Genomic DNA, 23,226 nt, shown 5'->3' with positions numbered 1-23,226 from the left:
GGCAGACGCGCTCTGCAAATGTCTTTGCACTAGTGGGACTATAGCAAAGTCCAATAGCCACGTATAGGATGCCACTAGGTACACTGAGTGTTTGCTAGTATAATGGCTTAGTTATCAGTTGGAGTGTGCAGAGGACAAGAGGGTACAGTGGCAGGATTGTGGTGCTCTGGGTAGAGGAATGGAAGCCTGCCTTTCTATTCCCTCCTAATGGTGAAATGCAGGTAGGAAATCCCTGACCTGGGCTACACAGACGCTGTTGCTGTTTGCAGGACCTGTCACCTATGGCTCTCTGACCCTGCCGGTTGGAGCCCTTAAAAGGACTGCTATAAAGTGCTCTCCCTAAGCTGTCTAACGCTGTGTATGCAGCGCATACAGCTGTATCGGCTATAGGACTCAGGAAGACGGAGCTGCGACAGTGATGTCTGACACCAAAGACGCAGAAGGCAGATAATGGCGTCCGTGAAGAAAATGTCCGGTTTTATAATGCAGGGACATGTGACATGCAGATCCTATCACACATGCCGTTGCTTCTCTGGCTCAAAGTCCACTTAGCTGTGTGTGTGTCTGGGATTGGCTGACATGCTGGCCCGCCCCACAAGACGCGCGCGCTTAGGGAAGGAAGACAAGAAAAAAAAAAAAAAAAAAATGGCGATCGCCATTATAGAAACAGCAGTGATCTGAAGGCGCTGTTCACGCACACTATACACTGAAATGTGATAATAGTTTGATTCACAGAGTGACTTACACTATTACAGCAGAAACCAAGCTATGATTTAGCTGTTTTTTGGCTGCTAGAACCGTTCTCGAACGTTTCTAGAACTATCGAGCTTTTGCAAAAAGCTCGAGTTCTAGTTCGATCTAGAACATGCCCCAAAATCACTCGAGCCGCGAACTGGAGAACCACGAACCACGAACCGCGCTCAACTCTAGTCTGGAGGTTCCACATGTATTTCTGTTCTCCTGTCTTCTTGGGATCCCTCCTGGACACACCTCTTTGGAGTTATAAGTGACGGTTTCACACCCGTCGCCCTGTCCTTGCCTTAATGGTTAGGACTGTCCAAGATGGAGAAGATAGTCCCTATTTTGGAGAAAGTGATCGTGGCCGGACTTTTGATTCTGGCTGATGGAACTCCGGACATATGGAGGACTTTGCCAGTGTACGATTGGCATCTTAATATAGCATTACTTTGCTATGTTTTGGAGGGAAGAAACAACATTCTGTGCCTTAATTGCGGATCATGGACTTAATGGGGGTGGGGGGAGTCCTTTGCTCTTTGCTGTGTTATAAAAAAAAGTTTTTTCTCCCACTATGCTGATCACCTGCAGTGTTGGCAGCTGCATGATGCGTGCTATATGTTAGATGTTATATGTTATATCTCAAATGCAGGTGCTCTATGTATGGAGGGATGATGGTTCCGTCTTCCCCCATTTGACCACTCTATCTATACTATTGGTAACTGTATGGGTATTTATAGTCGATGCCATGTGTTGTATTACAAAGACAGCCGCTATGTATAGGGATGGACGGGTTTGCTCACTAGCATGCTTCCCCTGCTTTCTCCTATTGAATCCGCTCATGGCACAGACCTTCTCTCCTCGAAAGGAGATCTGCCCTCTTTCTTGCCCTTCATATCCATGGCCGCTGCAGTGGTACGCGCGTGCGGCGTCACTCCCACCATGCCAGCGTCGGCCGGCCTCCATACGGCGTGACGCGCGCATCCTGTGTGACGACACGGGAAGTGCGCGCGTCACTTCCGGGAGTGCCCGATGACGCGGTCTCTGGCCGGAGTCCCGCCCTACGCGCGTCCAATGGCTGCTTAGCGGCCCGGGCAGTGGGATATTTAAAGACAGAAGTGTGCCTGAACCACACCACGTCACGGCCCCCCGAAGAAGTTATCGAAACGTGCGCGTCGGGGCACGTTTTCCTCGGTCCCGGCTACCTATGGGTGAGTGCTCTGAGGGGATTGTTTTCAGCCTATATGTACTCCTCCTTTGGGCTGGCTTCCTCCCTTACATTGGGTGTTTTTTGGCCCCTCGGAGTGATGAGTGACCAAGTGTTATTATACCTATCACTTTAGATAGTGTTCTTATGCTTCTAACTTTGCATATGATTTGTGTAAATGTATTAATAGGTATTAATAGGTTATATTGGTCCTCTTAACAACTCTGTTAGGCCCTCCAACCGTGAGGATATGGATATACTGCACTTCCCATATGGTCTGGTGATCTGTTATCATCTGTGATTCTGCCTTAGCCTGATCAATGTTTACTATTTTTCTTAAATATGTATTTTATACTACTTCCTTTGCTATGCACTAAAGTGAATAAATATTTTTGATATTTTTGCAAAGGTTGGTATATTGATTATTGACTCGACCTATGACTGCGTTACCCCTGTTTCTCTTTGTGTGTGCTCATGTATTTTGGGTGCAGTCCTTATAATATGATAAGATTGGTTACACATCTTGTCCCTATCCGTTTGATTTAGATGTGTGCTTCACAGTGGGAGAGCAATGACCAAAAAATGGTGCAGGACATTCAGCAACGACCGGCGACCTCACAGCAGTGGTCAGGTCGTTGCTGGATGTCACACACTGCGACATCGCTAGCAAGATCGCTGTTGCGTCACAAAAACCATGACTCAGCAGCGATGTCGCTTAGTGAGGTGTGGCCTTAACTTCTCTTGATTTAACAAACAAAGGACCCATACATCTGGCCTTATTAAGAATAGTTTACGTTCTACACAATTGGCCAAACACTGAGTCATCACATTCCTATTCCTTCTTAATTAGCCATGGAAAAATGTTGCATCCTAGCAAGGGTCGCAGTTGACGGGGAGTCCAGATGTGATAGGCTTTCATCCCTTTCCACGCCTTGAGATTGTTCACTGGCATTTTAATAACCTTTTCCCTTTTGGTGGTGAGATCAGCAACAGAGGCTCCCATCTATACACCTTTCCCTGATTTCCTCCCCCAGGTCGGGCAGCCATACTGCGGACAAGCACTAAGGTGGGGTCTGTGGGTTGGGTTTCTCCTAACTCCTTATAATCTATTTCCCCACAGTCAATGACCTCAGTCTGGTTAGTTGTACTCACTGTAGTCGGCGCAGAGGAGAGTGATGGAGGCTAGGGATGCAGGTTATTCATAGAAGAGGTGGCAGAAAGATTCGCATCAAAGTGCTACTTATCTTGGTTGTGGGTGACGGCTGTGACAAACTGACGGCAGATGGGCTCCAGGCATGCGGCAGTACAGGTTGGAATGGGTAGGCTGTCTGACTGGGTAGAACACTTCCTCTGCTACTGGCGTATCCCAGGGGTAGCATCCCTCAGACTCCGATGGCTTGTCTAGGCAGACATTGACTGGGTGAACCAGCAGATGAACAACTGGTATGGGGCACCAGATTTGGAGACAATCTTTGTGTCACACACGGAGTAGTACATGTCCATATGTAACTCATGACACACGCATTCAGACTGACAAGTGTTTGACCCACCAACAAAAAAGGGGGAATACCGGGGTCACGATACAATGGAGGTCCTTACCGATAGGGAGAAAGGTGAGTGGTGAGGGTCTATCCAAGGAAAACGGTCCGATTACACTTATCAGATTCTGATCAGACTCTAATTCGAGTTTCATCCCAGTTTGATCAGAGTGTGATCCATTTTTCTTCATTGTGAAGAAGAATAAAAAAAAGAAATTCTCAAGTCAGTGTCTGAAAATCAGATTACACACGGATGTCTGCTTTTTTTCATAGACCTGTAGAGTTGCATTGCTGAGTGTCATCCGATTCAAAGATCTAAACTTTGCATGCTGGGATATTTTTCTTCTGACAACTCAGTCCAAGTTAAAAAATTGACATGTACTCTGTCTCATAACATAACATCGGTCCCAGTGCAACACGATCTTTTGTAGGGTTGCTTTTGTACCAAAAATATAGTCATCTGCACATTTTCACAGGTGCTTATGTTTAGGTAAGGACATTTTTTTACACATTTTATTCTATTATTTCATATGGTAGATGAACACAAAACACAATTATGGCATTTTTTTTATATTTTTTTTTCAGAAGGTTCATCATGTGGAATAATGATGATATGTTAATGTGGCACCCCTGAGGTGTCAGGTGCCACAGGGTACTGTATCCACTTACAGGCGCAGTACTTATCCAGGGTTCTTGGGAGACCAGTGCCGGTAAACACCAAACAACACCATTCAAAACACAAACATTTCTATGCCCTTTTTCCAGACTGGGTAACAGGTTAAAGACGAATCTGATGATGGCCACCTATTGGTCGGGACTTATCCAATCCCGCTAGTCAGAAACCCGGGAGGGGGAGGGGCTAGTCTGGACAGTTGACAGTTGACAGAGACATTTGAAGGTTATTCAGGAGTTGACGTTGAGTCAGGGAGGGTGTGAGGAGACTCAGGTCCATTGAGAAACACAAGGAGTTACATCGGTGGGTCAAAAGGAGTATGGTCACCGCGGAGAGTACGGCATCGGTACTCACGGACTGAGCACCGGTGGGGTGCAGAGACCTAGTACAGTAGGATGCTTTAGGCTCACCTGTTAAATCTGCCAGGTGAGGGGATCTCAAGGTTCCTCACCGACTTTAGAGTCCGGGGAACAGCAACAACGGGGGAACCTGGGAACTGGAACAGAGGTCCAACCCATTTAGAGGTTCAAGCTGCCTGTCATACGGGCCAGGACTGTGAGACCAGGAGGGGACCCCAAAACACTTCAGGCAATGGGGACCCACCAATTACAGAAGGGTGCATGGAAGAAGAGCCTACCAGGACACAAAACCGGCACCGGAATCAAAGGAACACAGGATCACCTGAGACCCAGATTGGAAGAGACCAGCACCAGACGGGTTGCGGTATCACAGAACCAGTGAGTAAAGAACAAGTTGAACCGCAGTCCCTGTGTTGTTTGAATTTTTCCCGCACCTCTGCATCGCCCACTTTCACTATACTACGACCATCATCATTTTTCCCTGTTACAATGCTGTGTGAAAGCTTATTTTTTTTGCATAGTGAGGTTTAGTTTTTAATGTTACCATATTGGAACACGTACAACTTTTTGATTGATTTTTATTTGAGCTATTATTAGGTAGAAAAAGGAAAAACAATAATTCTGCCTGAGTTAGCATGTCAAAGAAAGTCATGGTCAAATGAGACCAAAAAATAACTTTTTTCAGCTAAATACAAACTCTGTGTGTGGCAGAAAACCAATACTGCACATTACCCTGAAAACACCATCCCCACTGTCATACATGATGGTGGCAGCATCCTGCTTTGGGGAGGCTTTTCTTCAGCATTGACAAGAAAGCTGGTCATAGCTGATGAGAATAAGGATGGAGTTACTACATGACAATCCCAGAGGAAAACCTGTTAGAAGCTAGAAAGTCTTGAGACTGAGGTGTAGGTTCACCTTCCAACAGGACAACGGCCCTAAACATCCTGCAGAGCTACAATGGAGGGCTTAGGGTAGATCATATTTAGTCTTGTCTCTCTACCTGATCTTCTAAGTTTAAATCACATTTTGCATATGGTTTCCCTATTGCTGATTCGGATACCTTAGGCCCTTAGCTAGCCCTATACTCACCCGGGCTGGTGAGCAGGCTGAGAAGATCACTAGTCTCACCACTACAATACAGAAACACAAGGGTAGGAGTACAAACAAGTGAAATAGATACGCGAAAGAAAACACTTCAGACGGCTTCAGTGCAGGAAACACCACTGCTGCACACAAGACAAACTTCTTTCAGTGCAGGCTCCTTCCAAAGTGGACCAAATAGAAATGAGGGATTCCGTTTCTATCACAGGCATCATGTGATCAGATCACATGACTTAAATATGGAAGGGGAGTGATCACAAAGAGCCACACCTGAGATTGGAAGCTACAGCCTGCAGTCAGGCAGGAAATGGAGCCCATTATTTTGTATGGAGGGCTATGTGGGGGCCATTATTCTGTATGGAGGGCTATGTGGGGCCTATTATTCTGTATGGAGGGCTATATGGGGCCCATTATTCTGTATGGAGGGCTATGTGGGGCCTATTATTCTGTATGGAGGGCTATGTGGAGCACATTATTCTGTATGGAGGGCTATGTGGGGCCCATTATTCTGTATGGAGGGCTATGTGGGGGCCATTATTCTTTATAGAGGGCTATGTGAGGACCATTATTCTGTATGGAGGGCTGTGTGGGGCCTATTATTCTGTATGGAGGGCTGTGTGGGGCCCATTATTCTGTATGGAGGACTATGTGGGGCGCATTATTCTGTATGGAGGACTATGTGGGGCGCATTATTCTGTAAGGAGGACTATGTGGAGCTTATTTTTCTGTATGGAGGACTATATGGGGCCCATTATTCTGTATGGAGGACTATGTGGGGCCCATTATTCTGTATGGAGGACTATGTGGGTCCATTATTCTGTATGGAGGGCTATGTGGGGCACATTATTCTGTATGGAGGGCTATGTGGGTCCATTATTCTGTATGGAGGACTATGTGGGGTCCATTATTCTGTATGGAGGGCTATGTGGGTCCATTATTCTGTATGGAGGGCTATGTGGGGCCCATTATTCTGTATGGAGGACTATGTGGGGCCCATTATTCTGTATGGAGGACTATGTGGGGCCCATTATTCTGTATGGAGGGCTATGTGGGTCCATTATTCTGTATGAAGGGCTATGTGGGGCCCATTATTCTGTATGGAGGGCTATGTGGGGCACATTATTCTGTATGGAGGGCTATGTGGGTCCATTATTCTGTATGGAGGACTATGTGGGGTCCATTATTCTGTATGGAGGGCTATGTGGGGCCCATTATTCTGTATGGAGGACTATGTGGGGCCCATTATTCTGTATGGAGGACTATGTGGGGCCCATTATTCTGTATGGAGGGCTATGTGGGTCCATTATTCTGTATGAAGGGCTATGTGGGGCCCATTATTCTGTATGGAGGGCTATGTGGGTCCATTATTCTGTATGGAGGGCTATGTGGAGCCCATTATTCTGTATGGAGGACTATGTGGGACCCATTATTCTGTATGGAGGGCTATGTGGGTCCATTATTCTGTATGGAGGGCTATGTGGGTCCATTATTCTGTATGGTGGGCTATGTGGAGCCCATTATTCTGTATGGAGGGCTATGTGGGTCCATTATTCTGTATGGAGGGCTATGTGGAGCTCATTATTCTGTATGGAGGGCTATGTGGGGCCCATTATTCTGTATGGAGGACTATGTGGGGCGCATTATTCTGTAAGGAGGACTATGTGGAGCTTATTTTTCTGTATGGAGGGCTATGTGGGTCCATTATTCTGTATGGAGGGCTATGTGGGGCCCATTATTTGTCACGCTCCCCGGGTCCTCTGCTCCGCTCCCCGGCTCACCTGCCACGCTCCCCGCTCTCCAGCCTCCTGTGCCCACGCTTCCCAAGCCTCCGGGTTCCCGCTCCCGGCGCCCGTCGGCTTCCCAGTCCCTGGCCGGCTCTGCTGCGTCCTCCTCTCAGCTTCCTGCCCTGGCTTCTGGCACCCGGGCCGCGCGCATGCGCATTAGGGCGCGCGCGCGGTCACTGACCCTTTCTTAAAGGCCAGTGTCCACTGACAGGAAATGATGCATACAGGTACAGGGTATAAAGGGGGTTAATGTCCAAGGGAGCGGGGCCTGTTCTTCGTGTTTTCCCAAGCTAGGAGTCAGGTCTCCTTGTGTTCTGTGAGATACTTACCTCTCTGTCTTCTAGAGCCGATCCTGCAACGCCATCCGGTCCTGCTGTATCTCGAACCCCGAACGCTGCCCATCTGCCATCCTGACAGTCCGTACCATCTCGGTTCCCTGCGGTGACCCGTCATCTCGCTCCAACGGTTCCGGACCCCGCCAGACATCATCACGGCTTCCGAACCTGAGCTCCGTCACCCGGACCACCATCAGTGACCTCGTGGTCCCAGGGACTTCTCCATTGTGTTCCAGTGCACGGACTGTCCTGCTACCTAAAGTGCTTCGGCTACCGGACTCCTTTCCCTCATCGGGGAGTTCGGCCCAGTGGATCCACCTCCCGGGTCTGCCCGTCCATCTGGCCCTAACATTATTCTGTATGGAGGGCTATGTTGAGCCCATTATTCTGTATGGAGGGCTATGTGGGGCCCATTTTTCTGTATGGAGGACTATGTGGGGCCCATTATTCTGTATGGAGGGCTATGTGGGGCCCATTCTTCTGTATGGAGGGCTATGTGGTGCCCATTATTCTGTAAGGAGGACTATGTGGGTCCATTATTCTGTATGGTGGGCTATGTGGAGCCCATTATTCTGTATGGAGGGCTATGTGGGGCCCATTATTCTGTATGGAGGGCTATGTCTGGCCATTATTCTGTATGGTGGGCTATGTGGGGCCCATTATTCTGTATGGTGGGCTATGTGGAGCCCATTATTCTGTATGGAGGGCTATGTGGGGCCCATTATTCTGTATGGAGGGCTATGTCTGGCCATTATTCTGTATGGTGGGCTATGTGGGGCCCATTATTCTGTAAGGAGGACTATGTGGGTCCATTATTCTGTATGGTGGGCTATGTGGAGCCCATTATTCTGTATGGATGACTATGTGGGGCCCATTATTCTGTAAGGAGGACTATGTGGGTCCATTATTCTGTATGGTGGGCTATGTGGAGCCCATTATTCTGTATGGAGGGCTATGTCTGGCCATTATTCTGTATGGTGGGCTATGTGGGGCCCATTATTCTTTATGGAGGGCTATGTGGGGCCCATTATTCTGTATGGAGGACTATGTGGGTCCATTATTCTGTATGGTGGGCTATGTGGAGCCCATTATTCTGTATGGATGACTATGTGGGGCCCATTATTCTGTAAGGAGGACTATGTGGGTCCATTATTCTGTATGGTGGGCTATGTGGGGCCCATTATTCTGTATGGAGGGCTATGTCTGGCCATTATTCTGTATGGTGGGCTATGTGGGGCCCATTATTCTTTATGGAGGGCTATGTGGGGCCCATTATTCTGTATGGAGGACTATGTGGGTCCATTATTCTGTATGGTGGGCTATGTGGAGCCCATTATTCTGTATGGAGGGCTATGTGGGGCCCATTATTCTGTATGGAGGGCTATGTCTGGCCATTATTCTGTATGGAGGACTATGTGGGCCCATTATTCTGTATGGTGGGCTATGTGGAGCCCATTATTCTGTATGGAGGGCTATGTGGGGCCCATTATTCTTTATGGAGGGCTATGTGGGGCCCATTATTCTGTATGGAGGACTATGTGGGCCCATTATTCTGTATGGAGGACTATGTGGGTCCATTATTCTGTATGGAGGACTATGTGGGGCCCATTATTCTGTATGGTGGGCTATGTGGGGCCCATTATTCTGTATGGTGGGCTGTTACATCTCGTGGCTCTCCTGAGGCAAGGACTGAGGCAGTCTCCCATTCCTTGCCTGCCGCGAGCACTCCTGCTCAGCAGCGCCGAAGGTCTGCCAGACTGCGCAGTGTGCAGGAGATGCCTTCTCAGAGAGGCAGCAGAAGGGTGACACCTAGTGGTTCTCCGGTTACAAGGAGTGAAGCGGTCTCCCATTCCTGGCCTGCCGCAGACTCTCCTGCTCAGCGGCCCCGAAGGTCTGCGAGGCTGCGCAATGTGCAGAGGTTTACTGCTCAGGGAAGCAGTGAGATTCCCGTTATCTCTGCACATTGTGAGACCGAGGATCCCGCCTCTATTTCCCAGAGGCAGGAGGGTGAGCATGTGCAATGCGTGGTGGGTCCTGATTCGCTCACTGACGTCACACGGCTTGATGACAAGGCTGGTGACGTGGTGAATCCTGACTGGCCAGGCTGGGACGTCGTGGACCCTGATTGGGTCAAGTCCGTCATCTCCGCCTCGCGCCCGCCCTCGGGTGGAGCTGCACCTCCTTAAAAGCTCCCCCTGCCATCATGGCGGCGCGCGACCGTCCTTCTATGTTTGGATGTCTGGCAGCGTGCTGCCACGCCACTGCTCAGGCATTACTGTCTCTTGTGGGCTTGGCCCTTGCTGCTCCGGCAGTACCTCGTTTGCAGGCCGTGTTCCTGCCTTGCTGCTCCGGCAGTACCCCCGTCAACAGGCAGTGTTCCTGTCCCAGGTGAGCTCCTCAAGTCTCCATTGGACTCACCTGGTTATTGAAAGCACACGTGCGTGGGCACCTCTGTGCTACCCTCGTGCCATATTCTCGTGACTTCCACTGGCACACGTGCGTGGGCACCTCTGTGCTTCCCCGTGCAACAGGTACACCGAGCCGTGAGATCTGTGCCATACAACCCTCAGGGGTTAGGGCAGATCGGTGTACATAGATCGTCTGTGACATTCCAGACGATCGCTAGCAGCAACCCGCTCACTCTTCACCCACCATAGCGGCGGTCCCTTACACCGCACAGTGGACCTTGACCGGCGGAAGCAGTCCATTTCCCATCTTGGCACGCTTCCCCGGGTCCCCCTCGTAACAGTGGGCTATGTGGAGCACATTATTCTGTATGGAGGGCTATGTGGGGCCCATTATTCTGTATGGAGGACTATGTGGGTCCATTATTCTGTATGGTGGACTATGTGGGGCCCATTATTCTGTATGGAGGGCTCTGTGGGGCCCATTATTCTGTATGGAGGGCTCTGTGGGGCCCATTATTCTGTATGGAGGGCTATGTGGAGCACATTATTCTGTATGGAGGACTATGTGGAACCCATTATTCTGTATGGAGGACTATGTGGAGCCCATTTTTCTGTATGGAGGGCTATGTGGGGCCCATTCTTCTGTATGGAGGGCTATGTGGTGCCCATTATTCTGTAAGGAGGACTATGTGGGTCCATTATTCTGTATGGAGGACTATGTGGGGCCCATTATTCTGTATGGAGGACTATGTGGTGCCCATTATTCTGTATGGTGGGCTATGTGGAGCCCATTATTCTGTATGGATGACTATGTGGGACCCATTATTCTGTATGGAGGACTGTGTGGGACCCATTATTCTGTATGGAGGGCTATGTGGCGCCCATTATTCTGTATGGAGGGCTATGTGGGGCCCATTATTCTGTAAGGAGGACTATGTGGGTCCATTATTCTGTATGGTGGGCTATGTGGAGCCCATTATTCTGTATGGAGGGCTATGTGGGGCCCATTATTCTGTATGGAGGGCTATGTCTGGCTATTATTCTGTATGGTGGGCTATGTGGAGCCCATTATTCTGTATGGAGGGCTATGTCTGGCCATTATTCTGTATGGTGGGCTATGTGGGGCCCATTATTCTGTATGGAGGGCTATGTGGAGCACATTATTCTGTATGGAGGGCTATGTGGGGCCCATTATTCTGTATGGAGGACTATGTGGGTCCATTATTCTGTATGGTGGACTATGTGGGGCCCATTATTCTGTATGGAGGGCTCTGTGGGGCCCATTATTCTGTATGGAGGGCTATGTGGAGCACATTATTCTGTATGGAGGGCTATGTGGGGCCCATTATTCTGTATGGAGGGCTATGTGGAGCACATTATTCTGTATGGAGGGCTATGTGGGGCACATTATTCTGTATGGAGGACTATGTGGAACCCATTATTCTGTATGGAGGACTATGTGGAGCCCATTTTTCTGTATGGAGGGCTATGTGGGGCCCATTATTCTGTATGGAGGACTATGTGGGGCCCATTATTCTGTATGGAGGACTGTGTGGGGCCCATTATTCTGTATGGAGGTCTATGTGGGGCCTATTATTCTTTATGGAGGGCTATGTGGGGCCTATTATTCTGTATGGAGGGCTATATGGGGCCTACAACTAGATTGGCATGAGAGTTTGTCTAAGTTTTAAAATTTTTCCCTCTGGGTATTTGAGTTTATCATCCCTGCTCTAAAGGATACAGGACATGACTTTCATAACAGAGTCAACACTATTGAGCAATTATTCCTTATACATGCGGTTGTACCCCAGCTGTGCCGTGTGGACAAAATACAATTATGCAATTGTCACAGCAGTGTGAAATGGTGATGAATGAACGTCCCTCCATTACGTGCTGGCTTCATGTTGTCGGCTTTGGTCAATTCTCAGAATTTATTTTTTTATTTTATTAATACATTCCCCACAATGGAGCTGCACACTGAATGCTGCACGCACATCGGAACGGACAGTGCATGACACGCATACACCAGGGGGGGGCTGTGAGGATTGTGGAATCACACAGAAAATTCTCCGGGGGCTTCCACTAGAGATTTATTGTAAAGCAGATTAAGACAGTAAGTGCATAGTAAGTGAGCAGATGACCCCTCACGCTGATCATTTATCATGGTCGTCCAAGTATCTTCAGGGGAGGAAGGAATGGAAAGTAGAAGAAATTATAACATTCTATGCAAAACAATGCAGAAGGAGATTTAACTTCTTCAATGGGTTATCCAGGTTTATAAAACTGATGATCAGGAAAGGACATCAATATTAGATTGGTGGTGGAGAAAAGGATTAGACGCACCTAGAAAAGAAGCTGCAGCACAGTGGCCAAGACCATAAAGCAGTATAACAAGACAGGTTCCACTCAGAACAGGCCTCGCCATGTTAAACAAAGAATCTCAGTGCACATGCTCCGCATCATATCCAGAGATCGTCTTCTCAGAATAGATGTATGAGTGCTGCCAGCATTGCTGAAGAGTTTACAGGGGTGAGGGGGGACCGGGGGGCCCTGTCAGTGCTCAGACCATACGTCACACACTGCAGAGGTTACAGAGGTGGGGGCCGCCTGTCAGTGCTCAGACCATATACCACACACTGCAGAGGTTACAGAGGTGGGGGCCGCCTGTCAGTGCTCAGACCATACGTCGCACACTGCAGAGGTTACAGAGGTGGGGGCCGCCTGTCAGTGCTTAGACCATATGCCACACACTGCAGAGGTTACAGAGGTGGGGGCCGCCTGTCAGTGCTCAGACCATATGCCACACACTGCAGAGGTTACAGAGGTGGGGGCCGCCTGTCAGTGCTCAGACCATACGTCGCACACTGCAGAGGTTACAGAGGTGGGGGCCACCTGTCAGTGCTCAGTAAATTTGAAATAACTCCGGCACACTACTAATTCCCATAAGAATCAAGGAGACATGGTAAATTGAAAAATCTTTTTTCTTTTATTTTGCTCGTGAAAAAGTGAAAAAGTGCTTTACATGCGTCCGCCGACGTTTCGGCCAATAGGCCTTCCTCAGGTCGGACAAAACTGGAGAGCAGCAGGAGGAGAAGCAAATAAAAGTAGATGTATCAGACCGTATGTTGGAACAGTGGGGTGACCACTGTTATACACAGGAAAATCTATATGATTCAACTGAGGGTACTGGCTCACTCTCTTGTCAATCTAAAATCTCGAGTATGACGGTCATCTGGTGGCTGTAGTGTGAATACCGGAGAATAAGCATTGGGGGTTAACAAGTCTCGTCAACCATGACCAGAGACCTGTGTTGAGGTAAGTATCCAGTACTCTTTAATATGCAGAGATAATTATGTTTCCATGTTCTATGTATATTACCATTACTAGTAGGTGCTCAGGAATCCTGTCATTCGGAGACGGCTGTGACTCCAGAGATAGTTCTGGGATAGGGATTGGAAGAGGAATATGGTTAAAGGGTATGCAAAGTAAGGTGGGACCTGACCCAGGTAGTAGCCTATGATTCCAGTAGCCTGTGTATGGGAAAAGGTCCAAGGAGACAAGGAGAATCCAGGCGACTACCGACGGGTATCAGAGGTGCTGGGGAGGTAGACCGCTCGTCCTACCTCCCCAGCACCTCTGATACCCGTCGGTAGTCGCCTGGATTCTCCTTGTCTCCTTGGACCTTTTCCCATACACAGGCTACTGGAATCATAGGCTACTACCTGGGTCAGGTCCCACCTTACTTTGCATACCCTTTAACCATATTCCTCTTCCAATCCCTATCCCAGAACTATCTCTGGAGTCACAGCCGTCTCCGAATGACAGGATTCCTGAGCACCTACTAGTAATGGTAATATACATAGAACATGGAAACATAATTATCTCTGCATATTAAAGAGTACTGGATACTTACCTCAACACAGGTGATTGATTAGATAACTCCTCTGTTCCCACTTTTTATTCTCCCTCTACGTTTTCTCCTTTGTGATTCTATCCGTTTTCACACATAGGTCTCTGGTCATGGTTGACGAGACTTGTTAACCCCCAATGCTTATTCTCCGGTATTCACACTACAGCCACCAGATGACCGTCATACTCGAGATTTTAGATTGACAAGAGGTATTCTCACTATACATGTCAGAACTCTTATTACTCTGTCTATACTCACTATATCGTATAATAGACCCTTGTATCGTATCTTTGTTCCTAGAGTGAGCCAGTACCCTCAGTTGAATCATATAGATTTTCCTGTGTATAACAGTGGTCACCCCACTGTTCCAACATACGGTCTGATACATCTACTTTTATTTGCTTCTCCTCCTGCTGCTCTCCAGTTTTGTCCGACCTGAGGAAGGCCTATTGGCCGAAACGTCGGCGGACGCATGTAAAGCACTTTTTCACTTTTTCACGAGCAAAATAAAAGAAAAAAGATTTTTCAATTTACCATGTCTCCTTGATTCTTATGGGAATTAGTAGTGTGCCGGAGTTATTTCAAATTTACTGACTCTTTTTCTCCAGAGCACCTACACAAGGTGAGGCGAGGTCTTCTCTCATAAACCTGTCAGTGCTCAGACCATACGTCGCACATTGCAGAGGTTACAGGAGTGGGGGGTCCGCATGTCAGATATCAGACCATACGCCGCACACTGCAGAGGTTACAGGGGTGGGGGGGTCCGCCTGTCAGTGCTCAGACCATACACCACACACTGCAGAAGTTACAGAGGTGGGGGCCGCCTGTCAGTTCTCAGACTATACACCGCACACTGCAGAGGTTACAAGGGTGGAGGGGGTCAGCCTGTCATGGCTCAGACCATACGTCGCACACTTCAGAGGTTACAGGAGTGGGAGTTCTGCCTGTCAGTGATCATACCATACGCCGCACACTGCATCACATTGCTCTGCATGGCTGTCATCCCAGAAGGAACCCTCTTCTAAAGATGATGCTGCAAACAGTTTGCTGAAGACGGATGGTCCCCTCACTGTGCAGATTTTATCAGGTCTGCCTGGAGTGTTTTCCTGACCTAGGGCTCTGTACCCCGCCGGTGCTATGGTTCCTAGAGTACTCCACTGTACTCCATCGGCAACCACAAGCCTGGGCCCTCAGGTCGCCGTTACACACTCCCGTCAGTACGGTTACGTCCGTCTCCTCTCACTTCCACTTACTGACTGTCTGAACCCTCCCCCCGGTTGTCTTCTAGAGGACTGGATCGGCTCCACCCCTAGGTGGCCATCCATTGGGTCCAACCCTAGCCTGTCACCAGTCTTTGGGAATGGGGAAAAACAGGGATTAAATTGAATGTTTTGCTGTTACTGGCACTGGTCTTCTGGGTCCCTGGGGGAAGGCCCTGCATCTTGATTAGGATGCAGTCTCCTGTAGCTTCTGATGGTTTCAGGGGCGCTACACACCCCGAGGCTTGGCCATGATCCCTACGACCGCGATTGTTATGCCCCGACTTCCTAGTACAGTACATCCACATTATGCAGCATACTACATGTTTTTAGTTTTATTTTAAATATCATTATTACAAGAGCGGAAATATATTCTTGTAAGCTCTTTGTACTAATATGTGATGATTGTATTTTGTGGATGTTTTCTACTTATATTTTGTATCTTAATAGGCAAGATATTTATTCTTAACTATTCTGAGTTGCAATCAAGGAACCATCACAATTTTCGTAGTTGACCGTAGCTGATTTTGCTCAGTTGCGTTGATCCAGAGTTACCTCCTGTATTATACTCCAGAGCTGCACTCACTGTTCTGCTGGAGCAGTCACTGTGTACATACATTACATTACTGATCCTGAGTTACATCTTGTACTATACTCCAGAGCTGCACTCACTATTCTGCTGGAGCAGTCACTGTGTTCATACATTACATTACTGATCCTGAGTTACATCTTGTATTATACTCATTACCATATTTATCTTGAGCTTTTCTCAATGTACAGTTTATATTACTGCATGCTCCAGAGCTGTATTTACAATTCTGCTGGTTGTCACCTCTGTGCTGTCCTTTCCTCAATGTACAGCATGAAGTCTCTAACCACAGCTCCCTGAGATACACGTGCTGCAGTGAGTTCAGGGGTATGAAGGTGGATATGTAAAACCGCATACTTTTGGCCTGTTTATAGGGTCCATCATGGCCCATTTCCTCGCAGGCTCAGGTCAGTCTTGTATAATAAGTCGGTGCGCTCCGTCGATTCTCCTGAGATATTGCAGAACATTCCAAACCTTTATATCAGCGAGTAAAAATAGAAGCCGTCATTAAGCCCAGTAAATGCCACGCACCTCGCCACACATTAAGTCGACCCCCGGAGTCTTTGTGAATTATGTAATAAGTTTAATGATCCCGCGAGTAACATCACAGTCCTTTGCTCTTTTCAAAGATTCAGGAGATGCGCTTATCGTGATTCGCGTTCATTTAACAGTGCAATGTGCCGACGTGTAATTGAAGTTCGTCATTTGTGACAAGAAAGGCTAAATGTTTAAACACCAAAAGTAATAAAAAATTGAATAATTTGTGTAAAACACACAGAAATATAATACAGACTCAACACGGAGCCTCCGAGCTGGAGACACGGCCCAAGCAAGGGGTATACCAGAAAAAGTCCCGTATAGTCCCAATGGTTATTATTTTACTATAATATGCCAAATAGAGTAAATTTCTAACTTAATATTATTATTTATTAACCCTTTTACGACCTAAGAGCTTTGTTTTAAATGACCAATTTACAGTCATCTACTATCATCTAGTCATCTACTATCAGTACATCAGGATGGGGCTATATACCAGGATGGGGACATCATGACATCATGGTGAAATATACCAGGATGGGGACATGATGGGGAAATATACCAGGATGGGGCTATGTACCAAGATGGGGACATGATGGGTGTTGTGAATACGTTTTCCAGTTTGGGGTTCCCTCTTGTGGTCAGTGCTGGCAGTGCAGTTGATTTGTGGAATGAAATCCACACACCTGTAGAGGACTGGCAATCAGGGTCAGACTGGGACTATATAACTTTGTAGTTTTCTCTTGTTACTTGCCGGTGGTCAGTGTCTCCTGTGTGTTAAGGGCATTTTGTAACCAGCTCTGCTCACTAAGAGAACTCCTCTCAGATAAGTGGTCTTTGTACCTCTGCTGTTTGTTTACCACTTTCTTGTTGTTTTTTCTGCTTTGATACTAATGCATGATTCCTATTTTGTCTGTGTGGAGTTCTTGGTGGAATTGGATCATTCCCTGCTGGGAGTGTCTGTATGCTTAGCTCCAAGATTCTGCAAGGTTTGTGTTTGTCATGCTTGGTATTAATTAAGTCCCTCATCTGTATTAGTGTTTTTGTATCCCAGTAACGAGAGTGCTGATCTAGTCGGGGAGAGGTTGTGTGACCTCAGGATTTTTCCATATCAGAAGTGCTGGTATATATTAGGGTTTTTACGGCTGCAGACAGTTGCTCTTTCCTATCCTTTCCTATAAAGATAGTTTGGGCCTCACCTTTGCTGAAATTTGTCTTTTCTGACTTTGTATTGTGTTTTTCTATATCACCGTAGCCTTTTCATGTGGGGGGCTATCTATCTATCTTTGGGGACTACTCCGAGGCAGATTAGCTTTCTTATATCTATCTGTGAGATTATTTAGTTCTCCGGCTGTGTCGAAGCGTCCAGGTCATTGTAGGCTCGTCCCACGGCTACTGTTAGTTGTGTGTCAGGATTAGGTCTGTAGTCCGTTAAGGTTCCAGCCACTCTGTTGCTATTTGGGATTCTGCATTTTTTGATCCTCCTCGGTCCCTGAATCATAACAGATGGGGCCATAAAACAGGGTACGGCCATGATAAGATCATACATCTACATCTACAGTCATCTAGAGGCTACAGTCTTATAATTTTAGCCAACTATGAAAATATGGTGCTTATTTTTTGGGGCGTCATAATGTATATAGTCTTGTTTAATGAGCAGTAAAGAGTTGTCCTTAACAATGTTTTTCTTTTTTAATTTACTTGTATTTTATTTTAATTTTTATTATTTATTTATTATTTCAAACTTATTTTTGTATGGAATTTTGAAAGGGGATCTGGTATTAGTTTTCATAACACTGATATCCTAAACATGATGAATGGTGAACTTTCTTGAAAATCCATGTCCATATAGTTCTAAAATTAATTTTGAAAGTTTAAACTCAATCTCTGCCTGCCTATCCTGATTAACAGATCCTCTGTGTTCCTCCTGCTGCTAAATTTCCACTCACTCAGGCTGATTAATAGCTCCTCAGTGTTCCTCCTCCCTGCTGCTGTATAAACTCCACACACCTGTTCTGATTGACAGCTTTTAATGTTCCTCCTCCCAGCTGCTCTCTTGCTGCCCATTTATGCTTGTTCTTAGTGTATATCCTACCTGCTGCTGCTGTATCTAGTCTGGGTCCCTCACTTTCCTTCCTCCCTGCTGCAGCTGAATCTCTGCCCATGCATCCTGGGTCTTAACTGAAATGAGCTGTATCACACATATCTCAGTTGGCATAGAGAAGGGTTTCATATATGAAGAAATATATGTATCTATCCCTCGCCAAGCACAATGGTTACTATACAGTGTGTCCACCCATATCCTGTCCACCGCCATTAATTTGAGAACGGCGGCAGCTATAGGCATAGAAGTGGTGTCTAGGTATAGTAAAGTAGCCATGCGCTACGCAATGAAACGACCTATAGTGCCACCTGGTGGAAAACAACGGAGTTAGCATTTTTATCTCGAAAACGGAACGAGATAGAGAAAAAAAGTGAATTAAAATATTGTAGGGCATCATCAATTCAATACAAATCGACACCTTGCATACAGAAATGCTATGATATGAAACCCATGACCCCCCTAAAACATTGAATGCTGGTCACGCATATGGCGCTCATTTAATTTTGATGCTGGCCACCCATCAGCTGCAATGCACATCTGGGCTCTGCACAGCATACTGTATCTTGCTGCACGTTGTGCAATATGGTAGGTGACACGTTTGCACAAGCATCTGTGATACGTGGTCGTAGGTCCTGCAATGTTGGTGGAGGGGTCGCATACACCTGCTGTTTGATGTGACCTCACAGAAAGAAGTCCAATGGGGTCTTGTCAGGTGAGCGTGGAGGCCACTCCACACAGCCACCATACCCAATGACTTGTAGGAAGGTCTCCATGAGGTATCGCTTCATGTCCGCAGCCTTGTGAGTTTTCCACATTCTAATCATAGCATTTCTGTGTGCAAGGTGTGGATTCATATTGAATTGATGATGCCCTACAACTTTGTAATTCACTTTTTTTCTCTATCTCGTTCCGTTTTTGAGATAAAAATGCTAACTCCGTTGTTTTCCAGCAGGTGGCGCTATATGTGGTTTCATTGCGTAGCGCATGGATACTTTACTATACCTAGACACCACTTCTATGCCTATAGCTGCCGCCGTTCTCAAGTTAATGGCGGTGGACAGGATATGGGTGGACACACTGTATACTCTTGAGGAAAGGTGACTGAGACATACATCTCCTGAGACCTGGGTCTCAACTGACAAGAGCTGTATCACATATAGCTTATTTGCAGAGTGCAGGGTCTCATATGTAAAATAAATATATGTATATTTCCCTTGCCAAGCACAATAGGTACTATATTTTCATCAGGAAAGGTGGCAGACTGAGACATACATCACCTGAGACCTGGTTTTCAACTGACATGAACTGTATCACACATAGGTCAGTTGGCAGAGAGCAGGGTCCCATATGTTAATAAATATCTGTATCTATCCCTTGCTGAACACAATGGTTACTATATACTCATCAGAAATTGTGGCAGACTAAGACATACATCTCCTAAGACCTGGGACTCAACATACAAAAGCTGTAACACACATAGCTCAGCTAGCAGAGAGCAGGGTCTTATTTGTAACGTAATATGTGTATCTATCCCTCTCTGAGCACAATGGGTGCTATATAATCCTCAGGACAGGCTACAGACCGAAACATACATCTCCTGAGACCTTGGTTTAAACTGACAAGAGCGCTTTTACACATAGCTTAGTTGGCAGAGAGCAGGACAATCATATGTAAAGAAACATACATGTCTATCCCTCGCCGAGCTCAGTGGGGCCTATCACCAGTGTTATCCTCTTTTATGTTTATTTGTTTTCCAGTTGGGCACAGTCAGTGTCTATACGCTGCTAGAAAGACTGAAAGAAGATGGGGATGAAGGTAGAAATCTCCTTGTCGAATACAACATGGGTTAAAAGATATTTTTTCATATATGGCAGCAAGTTCTTCATGCCACCAACTGAGGTATGTGTGATACAGCTCTTGTCAGTTGATTCACAAGTCTGAGGAGCTGTATGTCTTGAGTCTGTCATCCGTACTGATGTGACTAAGATGGGATACAGTTTTCTTTGTATTAGCAACCCTTTACATATAATTCTGGCAAGTGCGGAGAATTCTATGTTATTTTATCCTTTTACAGTCTTGTTGAGCTCTGAAGATCCCTAGGGTCAGGATAGAGGGAGAGAGCGCAGATATAATTGAATGTGGTGAGGGTACATGCCCTGGTGCCATGAGTGCGCAGTGTCACTGCCCTCGTATATGATGACATAACTTGTGTATATACAGGAGGATAGCGAGGGACCATTTCTCTTCTATACCTGCAGATTGTGAGCTGTGCCTTGCGTGACTCTGAGAGCAGCCATTTATCATAGTTATAGATGTGAACGTGCTTCATTTAATCCACTCTTTTCACAAACACAACCCATAAATTATAAAGAGCTGTCAGAAGGACTCTACAATAGAGAATTTATCACCATTTACCACTATGTGCGCTGCTTCATGATGGTACTAGGTTTAACCCAATTGGCACAGAATGGATATCATACTATGGAGAGGAACTATCGGTTCGTACAGACTACGAAAATCAGCACAAAGACTTTTTTTACGCAATGTCATTGAATTGATAGATTGAAATCTCCCATGAGCTCGTCATGGGAGGGACAAGGGGCACGCAACGTACATGGAAGCTCATGGGGCAAAGACACACCTCACTGGCAACCTGCAACGCAGTCATGATGGATTCGGGTCACAAAGCCACCCCACAGAAAACCACTAGAGGCGACGTCCCATCGTGACATCACAATATTCATACTGCGAGATGCGCGGCGCCGTGCAGCTGTGGACTAAACTCAACCCTAGTCCTGCAGGTCACATTTGTGCAACTATAAAAGCATGGAAGATTATTATCATCCCCTGATGAAAAATGTGAGGAAATGCTGAACAGGTCTGTCCACAGGCCCTCGGGATTATAACAGTAACCTCTGAAATTTCTCAAATGTTCCGCTATTTCTTTCTTTCTTTGCTCTTTTCAATTTTTTAATTTTTTTCCTTCACACTTTATTTACATTTTTTCTTTTTTTTTCTTTCTCCCTTTCTTTGTTTTTTCCTTCTTTCTATTGCTTTCTCAATTTATTTCTCTTTTTCTATATTTTTCCTTCCTTCCTTTTTTCCTTTCTTTGTTACTCTTTATTTTTCACTTTCTTACCCTTTTTCCTTTTTTTGTTCCTTCTTTCTTTTGTTCCTTCCTTCCTTCCTTCTTTCCCTCTTTTCTTCCTTTGTCCGTCCATCCTTTCTTTTTTGTTTTCTTTCTCTTGTTTTCATCCTTCCTTCTTTTCTCTTTCTCATTTCTCTCTATATTTTTCCTTCCTTTCTTCCTCTTCCTTCCTTCTTCCCTTTTTCCTTTTTTCACTTTCTCTTTTTTCTTCTTTTGTTCCTTCCTCCCTTAATTCCTTCCTTTTTTTCTTCCTTCCTTCCTTCTTTTTCTTTCTCCTCTTCTTCCTTACTCTTTCTTTCTTTTTCACTTTCTTTCCCTTTTTTCCTGTTTTTGTCCCTTTCTTTTTGTCTTCCTTCTTTTCTTCCCTCCTTCCCCCTTTCTCATTTTCTTTCTTTTTCGCTTTCTCACTAGATTTTTTTTTTCTTCCTTCCTTCTTTTTATCTTTCTCGTTTTCTTTCTTTCTTTATCACTTCCTCTCTATAGTTTTTCCTTTTTCCTTCCTTCCTTCCTCTTTTTTTCTTATTTTCTTCCTTCCCCCCTTCTCTCCTTCTTTCCTCCCTTCTCTCCTTCTTTCCTTCCTTCTTTTGCTCTTTCTTGTTTTCTTCCTATCTTTTTTGCTTTCTCTTTTCTTCCTCCTTCCTTCCTTCCTTCCTCTTTTCTCTTTCCGTCTTTCTTTCTTTATTTATTTCTTTCTCTCCTTCTTTCTCTCTTACTTTCTTTTTCTTTCTCTTTCTTTCTATCTATCATTCTTTCCTTTCTTCCTTCCTCTATTTTTTCCTTTCTTTCTCTATTTTTTCCTTTCTTTTTTTCTCCATTTTTTCCTTTCTTTCTCTATTTATTCCTTTCTTTATTTTTTCCTTTCTTTCTTCCTCTATTTTCTCCTTTCTTTCTTTTTCTCTTTCTTTCTCTCTCTCTCTCTTTCTTTCTCTATTTTCTCCTTTCTTTCTTTTTCTCTTTCTTTCTCTCTCTCTCTCTTTCTTTCTCTATTTTTTCCTTTCTTTCTTTTTTTTCTCTATTTTTTCCTTTCTTTCTCTATTTTTTTCCCTTTCTTTCTTTCTCTATTTTTTCCTTTCTTTCTTTCTCTATTTTTTCTTTTTTTTTCCTATATTCGTTACTTTTTTCTTTCCTCTTGTATATTTTCTTTTCTGCTTTCTTCATCTTTTTCTCACACACATATCAAAAATATATTAGACGCAGATCAAATTTCGTGTCCAAACTTATGCGTACTGCCAAATATAAATTTCGGCAAGTGCAGCCCTCACCAGGGTAGATTAAAAGATAAATACATATCCCCAGGTCAGGCTACTTTGTCCATATATTGCAGTTTACACTGTCTGTTATGTCTCTGACCAGGAAACATCCAGTCCCGATATCTCTGGACTCTCAGGGCTCACTATTATGTAGAAAATATTTTTAATTTTGCTGGAAGGCCGGTCGTGTTTGTGCCGGGTCCATGCTCGAGCCATGAAGCAGCTCATTTAAGGATGTTGTTTTCTTCGGTCACCAGTGGGGATAAGACGTAAAAACTACAAAGTT

The 23,226-nt window shown here is 45.8% G+C and overlaps 1 long non-coding RNA gene across 1 annotated transcript in view; it reads left to right on the top strand.

Moving 5' to 3' along the window:
• The window catches only part of LOC142275338 (uncharacterized), a 201,780-nt gene that overhangs the window by 117,285 nt on the left and 61,269 nt on the right, over nt 1-23,226 (top strand). Inside the window, exon 2 of the long non-coding RNA XR_012739245.1 lies at nt 20,300-20,441. This is a non-coding gene — a long non-coding RNA (uncharacterized LOC142275338). The remainder of the gene's footprint in view (nt 1-20,299; nt 20,442-23,226) is intronic.

Source organism: Anomaloglossus baeobatrachus, chromosome 1 (genome assembly GCF_048569485.1).
Source record: "Anomaloglossus baeobatrachus isolate aAnoBae1 chromosome 1, aAnoBae1.hap1, whole genome shotgun sequence".
NCBI classification, from domain to species: Eukaryota; Metazoa; Chordata; class Amphibia; order Anura; family Aromobatidae; genus Anomaloglossus; species Anomaloglossus baeobatrachus.
This window is presented reverse-complemented; position numbering and strand designations above follow the sequence as displayed.